The 13,287-nt window shown below is 39.2% G+C and overlaps 1 protein-coding gene across 2 annotated transcripts in view; it reads left to right on the top strand.

Annotated features, from left to right (window-relative positions):
• The window catches only part of ERBB4 (erb-b2 receptor tyrosine kinase 4), a gene marked incomplete at both ends in the record, with an annotated part of 1,087,596 nt that overhangs the window by 837,090 nt on the left and 237,219 nt on the right, over positions 1-13,287 (top strand). The window lies entirely within an intron of this gene.

Here is a 13,287-nt window from a genome sequence, read left to right as displayed (position 1 = left end):
CAAATTAGCTGAAGCCAGCTTCCTGGCAGCAGCTGCTACCCCAGGGGAAGAAGCAACATCCAGCAAGCCAGTGGAGAAGGAGTGTTTGCAGGCCTCCCAGCTGGGAGCAAACCCCAAGCAGCTTGGAGAGCTGATCTTGTCAACAGATTGGGACAAGCCCAAAGGAGACTCCAGATGCCTTGAGACAGCCTTGCCACCCTCAGGGGCTTCAAAGGCAGATGAGGTGGAGCTACCATGAAAGGATTCCTGATATCACATTCCCCAGACCAGTGGAGAGCTGCCAGATCATTTGCCACTGAGGACTTGGGTAAGTGGAAATACCTGTATGCAGCTTGTAGTTAGTCAGTGGAAAATTTGGCAGAAAAATTTGAAGAGCTAGAAGTGAGAAGCGGAGAACAACTCCTGCCGAGAGAGGCCTCCAGCCCCTCTTCCAGACCCTGAAGTCCCCTGCCAGGCCCACAGAGAGAGAGAACCCGTGTCTGGGGCCTGTGCAGCAATGGGGAGTTTGGCAGCCCCCGCAGGTGGAAGTTCAGCAACCTCTGAACTTGTAGCAGCTAATAGAGGCCTTGCAACAGCTTGGGGTGGTGCAGGAGCCAGGAGATCAGCAGCTGGTGGGAGGATGAACACAGCAAGGAGCTTGGCCACCACCCCCAAATACACAGCAACTGCAGAGGGGCCCAGAAATGAGGGAGATCCAGCAACAATCCCCCTCGGAGGCTGCAGGGGGCCCTACAGCAATTGAAGATAACACAGCTCCTGGCAGGCCAGCAGCAGGGGGAATGGCAGCAACCACCACCCAGGCAGCAACCATTGAGGGGCCTCCGACAACTCAGGAGGCCAGTACTTCCGATATTGCAAACACAGCAGGGGGTGGTGGCCACAGCCCCCAAACGTGCAACCCCTGGGAATACACCAGCAGCCAAGGTGGGGCCAGCAGCAACTGGGGGTGCAACAGCCACAGTGGGGACCCCAGCAGCCAATGATTGCTCCACCTTTCAGAGCAACCTTCGATGGGAACCCAGAGAAGCTATTTTTTTCTCAACCAAGTGCACTCTCATTTGAATCCAGGTGCTATGGTTGATGTGATTGCATCCAGCTTAGAGGGAGAGGCATCCGAATGGCTGAACAATTTATATAATGAACAAGCCCCTGAATTGGAGGATCCCCACCTCTTCCTTCTAGGACTGAGAGAAAGATTTGAGGACCCATCCATTGCCCTCAAAGCAGAAGAACAAATCCATAAGATAAAACAAGCTGGCAGGCCTACCCTGAAGTACGTACAAGAGTTTTGCAAGTTAGCCGGTCAGATAGAGAGGTGGCCTGAGCAGTCCATAGTCCATCACTTCAGGGAAGGGTTGGATGACCACCTCTCTCAGGCCTATTGAGCAGTACCTGATCAGCTGCAAGAATGGTACCAGGCAGTGGTAAGTCTAGACATTCAGCTTGCCTGCTATAAGAAGCCTCCCCCACCAGAAGCCGAGCCAAAGCCAGAGCAACCCAAATGGCAACCACCACCACCCCAAAAGCCTCCAACTGCTGTGGCTGCTGAAAGACCCAGGCCACCTGCAGGCCTGTCAATCATGTTGTTGAGTTTCCAATGTATGGGCTTTTCTTTTCTTTTTTTTTAATATATTTTTTATTTTATTGAAATCATCTACAACTACATCATAACAATACATCGCAGTGCTTATTAAAATTCTTTTAAAAAAAATACAAAACATAATAATAAACATTCTAATGATTTAGACAAGTTGCTGTTACATTGTATAATCAATCCTTCCCGTAACCATCCCTTTTTGTCAACCATTCATACCACGGTCTCCAAGATAAATAATAATCTGTATCCCCCTTATCTTTCAACAGCATGGTCAAATGGTCCGATTCCGCACAATCAATAAATTTCTTGATTAACAGATCCTCGGGAGGACTAACAGAATTCTTCCAATATTGTGCCCATAAAATCTGTGCTGCCGTTAACAAATGCAACATCAAATACAATGCAGATCTATTCAGATTGTCTGGTTTTAAGCCTAACAAAAACGTCTTGGGAGTCAATTTAACAGAATGTCCTAAAATCTCATTGAACCATATATGAAGCTGATGCCAATATTTCCTTGCTTTGCCACAGGTCCACCACTGGTGGTAATAGGTGCCCTCTCTTTCTCCACACTTCCAACACGCTGGGGACACACCCAAAAACATTTTACCCAATCTAGCTGGAGGGAGATGCCAACGAAACATCATCTTATAAACATTCTCCTTATACGCAGTAGATTTTGTTAGCCTAACATTTTTCTCCCAAATGGACCGCCATTTATCACGATCAATTTGGTAACCCAGATTCCTTTCCCAGGCGACCCTAAAGCCCTTTGTAAGCTCATTTAACCCATCCATATCCAATAGTAAAGAATAACATTTTGCCAGCAACTTCTCACTTTTCCCGAAAAGAATCTTATCGAATCCTTGAGCTTCTTTAGTAATCCCTGGCACCACTTTCTCCTTCATAAACCGACTGCAAAGTATGGGCTTTTCAAGTGACTCTGAGGCATTGTTTACCTTAAAAGTCCTTTATTAGCCTAATACACCGGCAAATGCTTGCTCGAAGAAAGCTGGAATCTGAAATCTCCGCCCCTTGCACAATATATTAAAACACAATTCTCCACCTTTCTAATTTTGTCATTAATCATATTCTCCAATTAATTTAAAGAATCAGTTTCCCTTCCGTTAGAAGAACCGCCAAAACCATGTCTTCTTTAGAGAGACAAATGGCCCTGAAAATGCATTCCTACTCTTCCCTCCCCCCAATTTTTAAACTAAAACAATACACAAGTCTTAAAGCAATACACAAGTTTTACATATGAAATAGCTACTTCTTCATCTCTTGTCAAGCAGTAACATTCGATGTTAGCAGCATTGACACATGTGCTTCTGATGTGGACAGCAGGGACATTGAGCAGTGAACTGTCCAGTCCCCTACCCCTAACAGAAGAACAGACCAGGACCAGCAGTGAGAAAGAAACCTGTCCAGCAGCCAATGAGAGAAAAATCCAATGGGATCACACAGGAACCGGTTGCCCAGGTCACATCCTCCACACAGGAGGAGCTTTCTTAAATTAATTGGATCATCTCAAGGCCTATCATCTGCTTTTCATCCATCTACCAATGGGGCTGCGGAATCCGCTAACAAGATGGTGGAGCAATATCTCAGATGTTATTTTTCATACCAACAAACAAAGTGGACTGACCTCCTCCCTTTCGCAGCGGTGGCTTACAATAATTCTGTTCACAGCAACATCTGCTACATGCCTTTCAGAGTAGCCACAGGAAAAGAGTTCAGCCCAATACCTGAATACCCTCAGGTGCCCTCCGCTTCCCAGACACTTGATCAATGGGTGAAGGGGTGGGAAGAAGTTTGGAGAAACACAAAAACTGCTTTAAAAAAGACTTCCGAGACCTATAGAAAGCAGGCTGATAAAAAGAGGGCTCCCCAAAGAACATTCCAAGTTGGGGAAAAGGTTTATCTGTCGACTAAATATTTACGCCTCAAATTATCCAGTAAGAAATTAGGACTGAAATTCTTAGGGCCTTTCCCCATCGTAAGAATCATCAACCCCTCACAGTAGAATTGAAACTCCCTAGGCTTTTAGGGAGAGTTCACCCTGTCTTCCATTGCAGCTTGCTGAAATCTTTTTGGGGCTCCACTTTAAGACCTCCCCCTAAGAAGGCACCCGGGCCCATTGTAGTGGTGGGTTAGACTCACTATGAAGTGAAACGTATTCTTGACTCTAGAATTTTTAAAGGGAAATTGTGGTACTTAATACAATGGAAGGGATACTCATTGTCTGAAACCACTTGAGTGAAATCTAGAAATGTGAAAGCTGACAGACTCATTGAAAGGTTTTATAAGAAACACCCCAACAAACTGAGAGATAGTACCTAACATATACTTTTGTTTACATTACAGGATCTATCCTTTTTTTAAGGGGGGGGAGGCAGATGTCAACACTGCTAATATTGGATATTCTTGCTTTGACAATAAATGTGGATGCAGCCAATTTCCCCTTAACTTGTGTGTTACTTTTAGAGTTAGAATTAGATGATACTGGGGGAAAGGAGCAAGAATGAGTATGGGAATTAGTTAGACATAACAACATCATAGTAGAGTGTTTTTCAAGGTTGTTTGAAATAAGAGATGATAAGAAATGGTGGGTTGGAGAACTGGAGGGAAAGCTGCATTTCAAACTAATTAGAGAATGTGATTTATAACTGTTAATTAGAGGAGGGAATTGCACTTTGATACTATGTGTTTAGGGGAGGGGAATTCAGATTTTGGCTTCGACCATATACGTGCTAATGCCATGCTACTCGAATAAAGATTCTTTAAGGTAAACAATGCCTCAAAGTTCTTGAAGAGTTTCATCTGTCGGAACCATGACAGCATGTGAGGAAGGTGCCGCATGTACCATGTGGCCCTGAAATCTCTGCTGTCACTTTGTCACAATAACAAAACCTGTTTTGTTGTGTTTTAAGTGGGGGTAGGGATAAGTAAAGGAGGAGGCCTTTTCTTATAACTCCCTGCACAAAGCAAATATAATTTCCCTGTCCCTGAAAATATTAAGAAGTTTTTTTCAGCTCCACTCCAAATATGCAGAAAGTTCGTCCCCATTTTCACTGACTTGCTCTTAATTATTTTAGAATTAAGTGTTTAGAATTAAAGTGTTTTACAAGGCAAAGAAATAAGAATAATAAAATCCATGAAGACCTAAAGGCAGCAATTAAATAATACACAGAAACACTGACAAAAAACTAGTCCTTCATAATAGAGTCAAATCCTCGTTTCTAAAACCTTTTTATCTGTTGGTAAAAGACAAATACCAGATAACACTGCTTAAGCTCTATGGGATCACTGACATCTGCAGTGCCACCCCTTCCTGTTTTAAAATGTCAGAGGAGCATAGCAACTGATCTCTCCAGAGATCCAGGGGCAAGTTCACAAAGAAAACAGACAGGGTTTTCAAGGTGATAATCAGGCCCTGACAGTACTCTGAAATGAACTGGTAGCCAACGCAGCCAATTCAATAAATATCTGTGACAGATTCTGGCAAGAAACCAAGAAGACGTCTCAGCCATAGTGGGTAATGCCAGCAATGCTGCTTCTTGCCACTCCAGACGTAGAGTTGTTACTGAATCTGTGCATGGGCTGCACAAGGAAGCCCTCAGTGATATACCACAGGTCTTCTCAAACCAGCAATACATATTCCAGAGCCCAGGGGATCCTGCTAGGGCACCTTTAGCCAAGCAACTGCCTCCATGTTCTAGGTGTTAGCACCTGCTATAATTGTAGTCTTTGCCATGGAAGATATAAGAAGGGTTATTCAGTGTAGCCTCAATAGCATCTACACTGGAATTCACAGATCTTTTTTCTTAAATTAGCTGCCTACTGCTTCCCTAGATACAGTTGTTCAAAGGGCACAGTAACAGAGTGAATGCTTCAGAGATTTTCACCAGAAATAGAGGCACAACATTTTTTTTGCCAGCACACAGATACAATAAGTCAATATCTTTTTTTAATGAACCAATCCTCCTCATTATCCTTTGACCTCTCATCAGATTTACAATTTCATCTGATTTCTGTGCAGATTCTCTACCTCTAAGATAATAGCTTGGCAGTTTGGGAATGAGGATGGGTTAGAAATTTGGAATTTTAATTTCAAGATGGAAGGGAGCACTTTTTTGTACACTAAGGATTCTTATCTATGACAGCTTCATTGACATTGCAGTCGCACGTTTGAGGGCTTAGGAATAGAAAAATGGGTTGGTTTAAGAGTCTACAGCTTCCCAACTTTTTGAAATCTTACATTGTTTCATCCCATTTCTGCATGAGTTTTTAAAACCTTTATTAAAAAGTCAGCATATTTTTATATTGCTGTTTTTTTTGGGGGGGGGGGTTGTATAGATAGCACTGCCCTCCCATATTGTCTTCATTATAATTCTGGGAGGCAGATTAGGCAGGGAAATAGTGAAATAGTGACATCCAGATATTGCTGATCTGCTCTTCCCCTGCCTATTTCATCATCAACACCTTTCCTTGTTATGGCTAAGAGGCAGAGATGTTGAACACTGGTAAAGGTAATAAAATAGTATAGAACAGAACATTAGAAGGACATTGAGGCAGTCAACAAATAAACTGAGTTATAATTATTAGTGACTTTGCATTTGTTGGTACCTTATTTTCATTGCTACTGTACAGTATTTGGCTACAAACTGGGTTATAGGGATTTTAGAGTCTTATAAAATTAAAGTCATTTAAACGTTATCCATTCTTCCAGGCTACTGATGAAGCAGGGTTAGATCTGAGTGTTGTGGATACTCCAATAGATATTACAGTCAACTGTTTCCCCAATTCCCCATGAAGAAATATGTACTATATAAGACCTTACAATATCTTCTTGTAATAGTGGTAAAGGCAAAAAAACTATGTTTTAAATCATAGCCCTGAATTTATTCTGTTTTGTTCTCTTTGCATTCAGTACTATTTTTATTTATTTTGCTTTATTATACTTATGCTATGCTAGGTTGTTATGACTTGTGATTATAACAATAACCTTATTTATACCTGAAGATGTGGACAGAGTTATTGTAGGGTAGTTTTTGCTATCTGTGGATTTGGCCAGTGTTCCTCCTGGCTTGTAAAAACTTACCAAAGAAGAGAAGAAGTGAAGCTGGGAGGTGATGAATATGTCCTTGAGAGACGGTGTGATGAACCTATCTTGAAATTTGATATGGAATGTCCCTTCCTCAAGAAGCCATCACTCCAATTATGCATTTTATTTAACTTGCCCCCTTTTAAGTATGTTATAGAGGAAGTAGAGGAAAGCAACCACAGAAATCCTGAATGAGGAAGATTATCTTCTAGACAGAGTTCATAAAGTGTATTGGTTGCATCCAATACAAGATGTCAATTACTGTATGTACCCATCACTTTATGGCATGAATCATTATTTTAAAACAATCTGGATCATCTATCATGCCTGCCTAATACATTTTCAGCAAGAGAGAGTACTATAGGTTCCCATTCCCATTCCCTTGGGGGTGGGGCTTGGATAATAACATTTTATGTTATGTCTACTGCATGAATATTTTGATGCTCTTTCTGTGTTTGTGTGTATTTTAAGTGTGTGTGTGTGTGTGTGTGTGTGTGTGTGTGTATCCAGGTGGGAAAGTGATTGATAGTCGCTTTCCTGAAATAAAAAAAATGGGAGACACACAGCAGGAGAATTGTCTAGTATCCTAGGAGGACAGGATTGTATATCTGGATTGTATATCTTGCAAAATATTGCAAAATTTCTTCAGTCCAGAGAGGATTTGTAAATTTCATATTATTTACTTTTCTATGAACTAGATAGACAAGTTCATAACTTTATTTTCAATTTACTATAATTTGACTGAAATTTCCAAGTACTGAATGTGGGAATTGATATGTGCTAAGTGTTTGACCTACCTATGCAGTTTTTCCTTGTTACTAGCTGTGCAATTCAGTGATCTGAAAAGAAGTAACTTGAATTTACGGAGGCAAAAAACCCATCAATACCATTTGCTTCCTTGTTTTAATTATACTTCGAAGTGCTGAGTTTCCACAGGCGGACTATTTAGATGTAAATTAATTTTGCAAGTCCATACCTTGACCTCTTTTAAAGGAGGAAAATCTGGATGGGGAAATTTCATCATGAATCCTCTTTAGCAATACTTTGGTGTCAACAATATTGTGCATGGGAGACAGTAGAAAATAAACACAATACTCAGTAGGAAGAATTCTTAATTGGAGAACTCATTAGATGAGTCTAAAGTTACCTTTTGGCAAAGTTTTTCCCAGCTAGCAGAAGAAAATTCAGAATTAGTTGCTGTATCTAGCTAATAATCTTTTTCATGAATTCTCTCTTGATTTATAAATTTGTCTACAAATGGCTAATTTTTATGTAGTGAAATAGATGGTCCCAACTCTAAGCAAAATAAACTGTTGCTTCAGTAAATATGTAACTTTTTTCTCAACTAATGGAAAATATATTAGTTAAAAATAAATATATTAATATGGACAAATTAAACAGATCCTAAGTGCTTTGTGCTGCTTTATCACTCCTGTTTTGGAAAACCTCAGCATTTTCATAAATACCTTCAGTCAATTAAATTTATAAATCTTTGCAATCTAATTGACTGTATTCCTGCTTGTTTAATTAACTGAATATTATTGTTGTGGAGCTTCATTTAATAAAAGAGACTGACAAGCTGAGCTAAGAATTTTAATAAAATATTATTTACAGGTTTATGTAGGTTTTTTGTTTTGGTCTTAGTTGGGGAAAAAGTTCTCCTAGTTTAATTTTCAGACACTATTTAAAGAATTTCATCTATAAAAATATTTGTAAAATACTATGTATACACATTATACTATGTGTACACATTATTTTATAACATAGGCTATTAAACAATCATGTTGCAGTGACAACACAATCAAACAGAAGAAATTGATTTCACTAGATTTTCCTCCTGGATCTCCCAATAAGAACTTGGATCCTTGTACTCTACCTAAAATTATTTAGAATGTTATGGGTGCTGTCTCACCATTTTTACCAGCAATATGTGACATAACATTCTCATAATGTAAGATAGCCAACAGTAAATGGTCTAAGGTTATGTGGGTGGGAAGTTGCTTAATGATCATTCAAAGTTGTGATAATTCTACCTGGTGGGTAGTTACAACCCAGATTCAAAGTTCCAATGGTTTCCCTCCCCCCCCCCCCATCTTATGACTGTGTTTTGAATGCTTGGCAGTCAAGTCACATTTTTGGCTGTTTGCAGTGTCACATGACAACATTTTATAACAGTTTTGCAAAAAACAAAAACCACCCAGGCATTTACTCTGTTTTTTGGCAAAGTTGCCCACATAGAGAAATCTTTTTTTGTTTAACTGGGGCACTCACTTAACAACTGCAGATTTGCTTAATGACTATGGTGATCCACTTAACCATTACTGCAAAATATGTGATCAATCCATTTTACAACCATCATGAGTTACGACTCTGATGGACAGGCTCCAAACAGTATGTGGTTTATTCTGTTGATGCTAGATATCCAGGAGTTGCTTGGAGAATTTTCTGTTCCATCCACCAAAATTGGGTTGCTAGCTTGGGTGATATGTACCCAGAGTTAAATGTGGCATTATGTGCTGCTTTGCTTCAGGCAACAAAATAATCTTAAACCAGTCCTGACATAAACTATCAATGCTTTTGTGATTCATCTTAGATAGCCCAGCTGATACTGTTCTACCCACTTACCTACTTGCCTGATTAATTGTCCATTTGACAAGTGTTGCCAAACAAATAATAAATTTTTGTGTTTCATTTGAACTGGCTTTTGGAGTATGGGAGAGGCTGTGAAAATGGATCCTTAAAACATGTGACATTAGTGTACTATTGCATTCTCAACCTATCGTTTGCTTTTGTTATGGAGACTAATCAGGAAAAGACAATTTTCCCCCAATTAGTTTTAGAAAACTTGGGTCTTTTTGGGTGAAGACGATCCTTTTAGCCACACAAGGAGAACCACAAGTTTTTAATCACAGGAATAACTTGATAATTTAAGGACAAGGATTTTTTTTTGTTTGTGGGTTTATTTTACTTTTTAAAAGCATCAATTCTTCTAGTTCATCTTCAGTCCATTCTTTGTTCCACATGTAGGAATTTAAACTCTTACCAGTAAAATACAGAAAAGCATGCCCCAAAGAATAGTGATTGCAAGAGAAGACCCACGTTAGCCATTAATTTTATTAAAAGTCATAAGCTTTCATGAGCAATACTGTAGATATAAGTCACAAAAGTGTGTGCACTGTAATCAAATGTTAATCTGGAAAGGTGCTTACAAGGTTTTTCTGATTTATGAGAAAAGAATATCCTAAGGAAATTGTAGTGATTGTAATCCAGTTTTTCATTTTTAAGATGGGGAAGAATGCTGGAGAGAATCTGGGGCTTGACTGCCTTCAGAACAGAATGAGTGAAGTTTTATGATTAAGGGAGAAGTGTTTCATTTTTCCATTTGGACACATAACTTCTCCAGAATATTGTAATGTCACTATAGCCATGAAACTGTGGAACAAACACTGAGACTGCCTAATCTCCAGATGCCATGATATTCTCTGGGAAAATGTATGAAAATGCTCTTTAGTGCAGATGAGGCATGTTCACTAGATCAAAAGAGGCATTTGATGCTGGTCAGCATCAGAAATCACAACACAGTGATGAAAGAGTATGTTGAACCCAAGTAAGGCAAGAATATGAAAGTAATGTGCTCAGGCGCTCAGTGTGCTTACATGGCAGATACTCAGTATCTTTGTTAATGAAGCACAGACATTCATTCTAGTAGCAGTGTATTGAATAAGAAGCAACAAACAATGTAAATTGACAGTGGCAGAGACTTGCTACAGAACATTTCATCTTTTTGGAACATTACTCAAGCATCTCAGTAAAGGAAAATAATATGAATGAGAATTTATTATCCAGATTAAATATTCATCTGATTTTTTTAAAAAAAATTGGGATTTTCTGAATAGAATCATTTGAAGCATAGGGCTGGAAGGGACTCTGGAGGTCTTTTAGTCCAACCCAGCCCAAGGCAGGAGACCATATACTATCCTGGACAAATGGTAGTCCAAACGTTTCTTGAAATCTTCCAGAGATGGAGCACCCACAACTTTGGGAGGCAAGCTGTTCCATTGATTAATTGGTTCCCACTGTCAGGAAATTTCTCTTTAGTTCCACTTTGGATCCCTCTTTAACAAGCTTCCATCCATTGCTTCTTGTCCTGCCCTCAGATGCTTTGGAGAATAAGTTGACTTCCTCTTCTCTGTGACAGCCCCTCGAATACCAGAAGACAGTTATGCCTAAACCTTCTCTTTGTTAGACTAGACATACCTAGTTCCCTTAGCCGTTCATTGTAAGATTTTGCCTCCAGACCCTTTATCATCTTTGTTGCTCTTCTCTGCACTCTGCATTCTTTCTAGGGTCTCAGCATCCTTTCTGTATCATGCACATATCTCACTAGTGCAATATAAGTACTACTATCACTTCTCATGATCTTGATGCTATCCCTCTGTTGATGCAGCCTTGGCTTTTTTGGCAGCTACAGCACACTGCTGGGTCATACTTGTGGTGATCCACTAGGACACCTAGATCCCTCTGACAGCTACTACTGTTGAGCCAATTGTATACTTGTGCATTTGTTTTTTCCTGCCTAAGTGCAGACCCTTACTGTCTATGGAGATTCTCAATCATCCAGGTCATGATTGTCACAAATATGCTAGTGTCCCAAAAGGCAACTGGACTTTCTTGTTTGTTTGTTTTTTTTGAAAATGTTTCATTTATCATTCAAGGAGGTTCTTCAGTTCTGAAGAAGTGAACAGAACTAAATAAACTTTTTGGATGAAAAGTGAACCATTTTTAGGGGGGAAAAACAAAGTCCAGTTGCCTTTTGAAAACCACAGTGCAGACTCTTACTTTTTCACTATTGAGCAGCATTTTGTTGGATAGGTCCCAATGCTCAAATCTTTCAAGATCTTCTGAATCTGGAGTCTTATCTTAAAAAGTGTTAGTAATCCCCCCTCCCCACTATCTTGTCACCTGCAATTTTGGTGAGTTCCCTTCTATCCCCTTATCTAGATTGCTGCCCCCAATACAAACCTTGTGGTACTTCACTGCATATTTCCCTAGAAGTTCCATTGAGGACTACATGCTGAGTGAGGTTGGTCAGCTAATTATGAATCCATTTGGTGATGGTACTAACTATTCCTCATTGTTCTGTCTTATCGAGAAGTGGACTGTGTCTACTTTGTCAAATGCCTTACTGACATCTTACTAAACTATATCCACAGCACTTTCCTGATTCACTAATTTAGTCACTTTATCAAAGAAGGCAATAAGGTTTGTCTAATGTGATCTTTTTTTAAGAAACCCATGCTGGCCTCTAGTAATCACCTTTTTGATTTCCAGATGCTCACAAATGTGTTGCTTGATTATCTTTTCCAGGATTTTCCCAGTTATTGATATCAGGCTGATTGATCTGTAGTTTCCTGGATCCATCTTTTCCCCCTTTATGTAGATTGGAATAACATCGGCTCTTTTTCAGTCCTCTGGCAGTTCCCCTGTGCTCCAGGAGTTTTTAAATATTATATTCAGTGGTTCTGAGATCACATCTGTCAGCTTCTTCAGAATCCTGGGATGTAAACCATATGGTCCTGGAAAAGTGAATTCATCTAGAATGGATGAATTTTTTGCCTATTTTGACCTGTATTTCTGTTATGTCTCACAACTTTTGATAGGTTGCACTATATTTTTCCTTTTGCGTGGACTATATTTTTCCTTTTGCGTGGAGACAGATGCAAAGAAGGAATTAGGTAATTCCACTTTTTCCCTGATATCCATCACCTTCTTGTCATTTTCTCCCATTAGTGGACCAGTTATGTCCTTGACTTTCTTCTGGTTACTTAAATTGGAAAATTTTTTTTTGTATATTTGGCATTTGTTCCAAGTCTTAGTTCATTCTGAGGCTTAGCTTTCCTGATTGCATCCTTACAGATTAATATTTTCTCCTATCTTATCCCCAGTAACTACTCATATCTCTATCTGGGAAGTACTCTTAGTTTATTTTCTAATTTTTCATAATTTTTTATTAAAATATTAAAAAAAGAAGATAAAGATTATACAAATTAATATAAAGTAGAAAAATAAAAACAAATCAAAGATAAAGTTAGAAATGCAAGAAATAAAAATAGAATAAAAAATATAGAAAAGAATGCTCTTCTTTACAGCAGTTTTAAGAACAATGATAAATTTACCTCTTATTGTACAGTATAGTTACAACATAACTTTCTTCTTTCTATAATATATTTTCTCCATCATAAACATAGTTCACAGTTCATTTTTTTCTGTTTACTCAAAAAGTCTACGAGGGGTTTCAAGTCAGCAATAAATGGTCCTTTCTCTGATGAGAGAATCAATTTAGTTGTCTCAGCAACTTCATCATCTCCACTATCCTTTCCTCCATTATGAGTAGTGTTGAATTTTTTTTGTCTTTGTGTCTACCTACAACTGCAATTGGGACTGGATTCCTGGTTGTAAATTACAGTTATGATCATAAGTGAAAGCACCCTCATGTCAAGAGTCAATTTTACAACATTTTTGGCACTAGTTTGCAAAATTGTTGCTTATAAAATGCTTCTTGTGCTGAGAACCCCAAAGGTAT

Source organism: Vipera berus (genome assembly GCF_964194415.1).
Source record: "Vipera berus genome assembly, chromosome: 1".
Classification (NCBI taxonomy): Eukaryota; Metazoa; Chordata; class Lepidosauria; order Squamata; family Viperidae; genus Vipera; species Vipera berus.
Note: the sequence above shows the minus strand (reverse complement) of the source record. Positions and strands in the feature narration are given on the sequence as shown.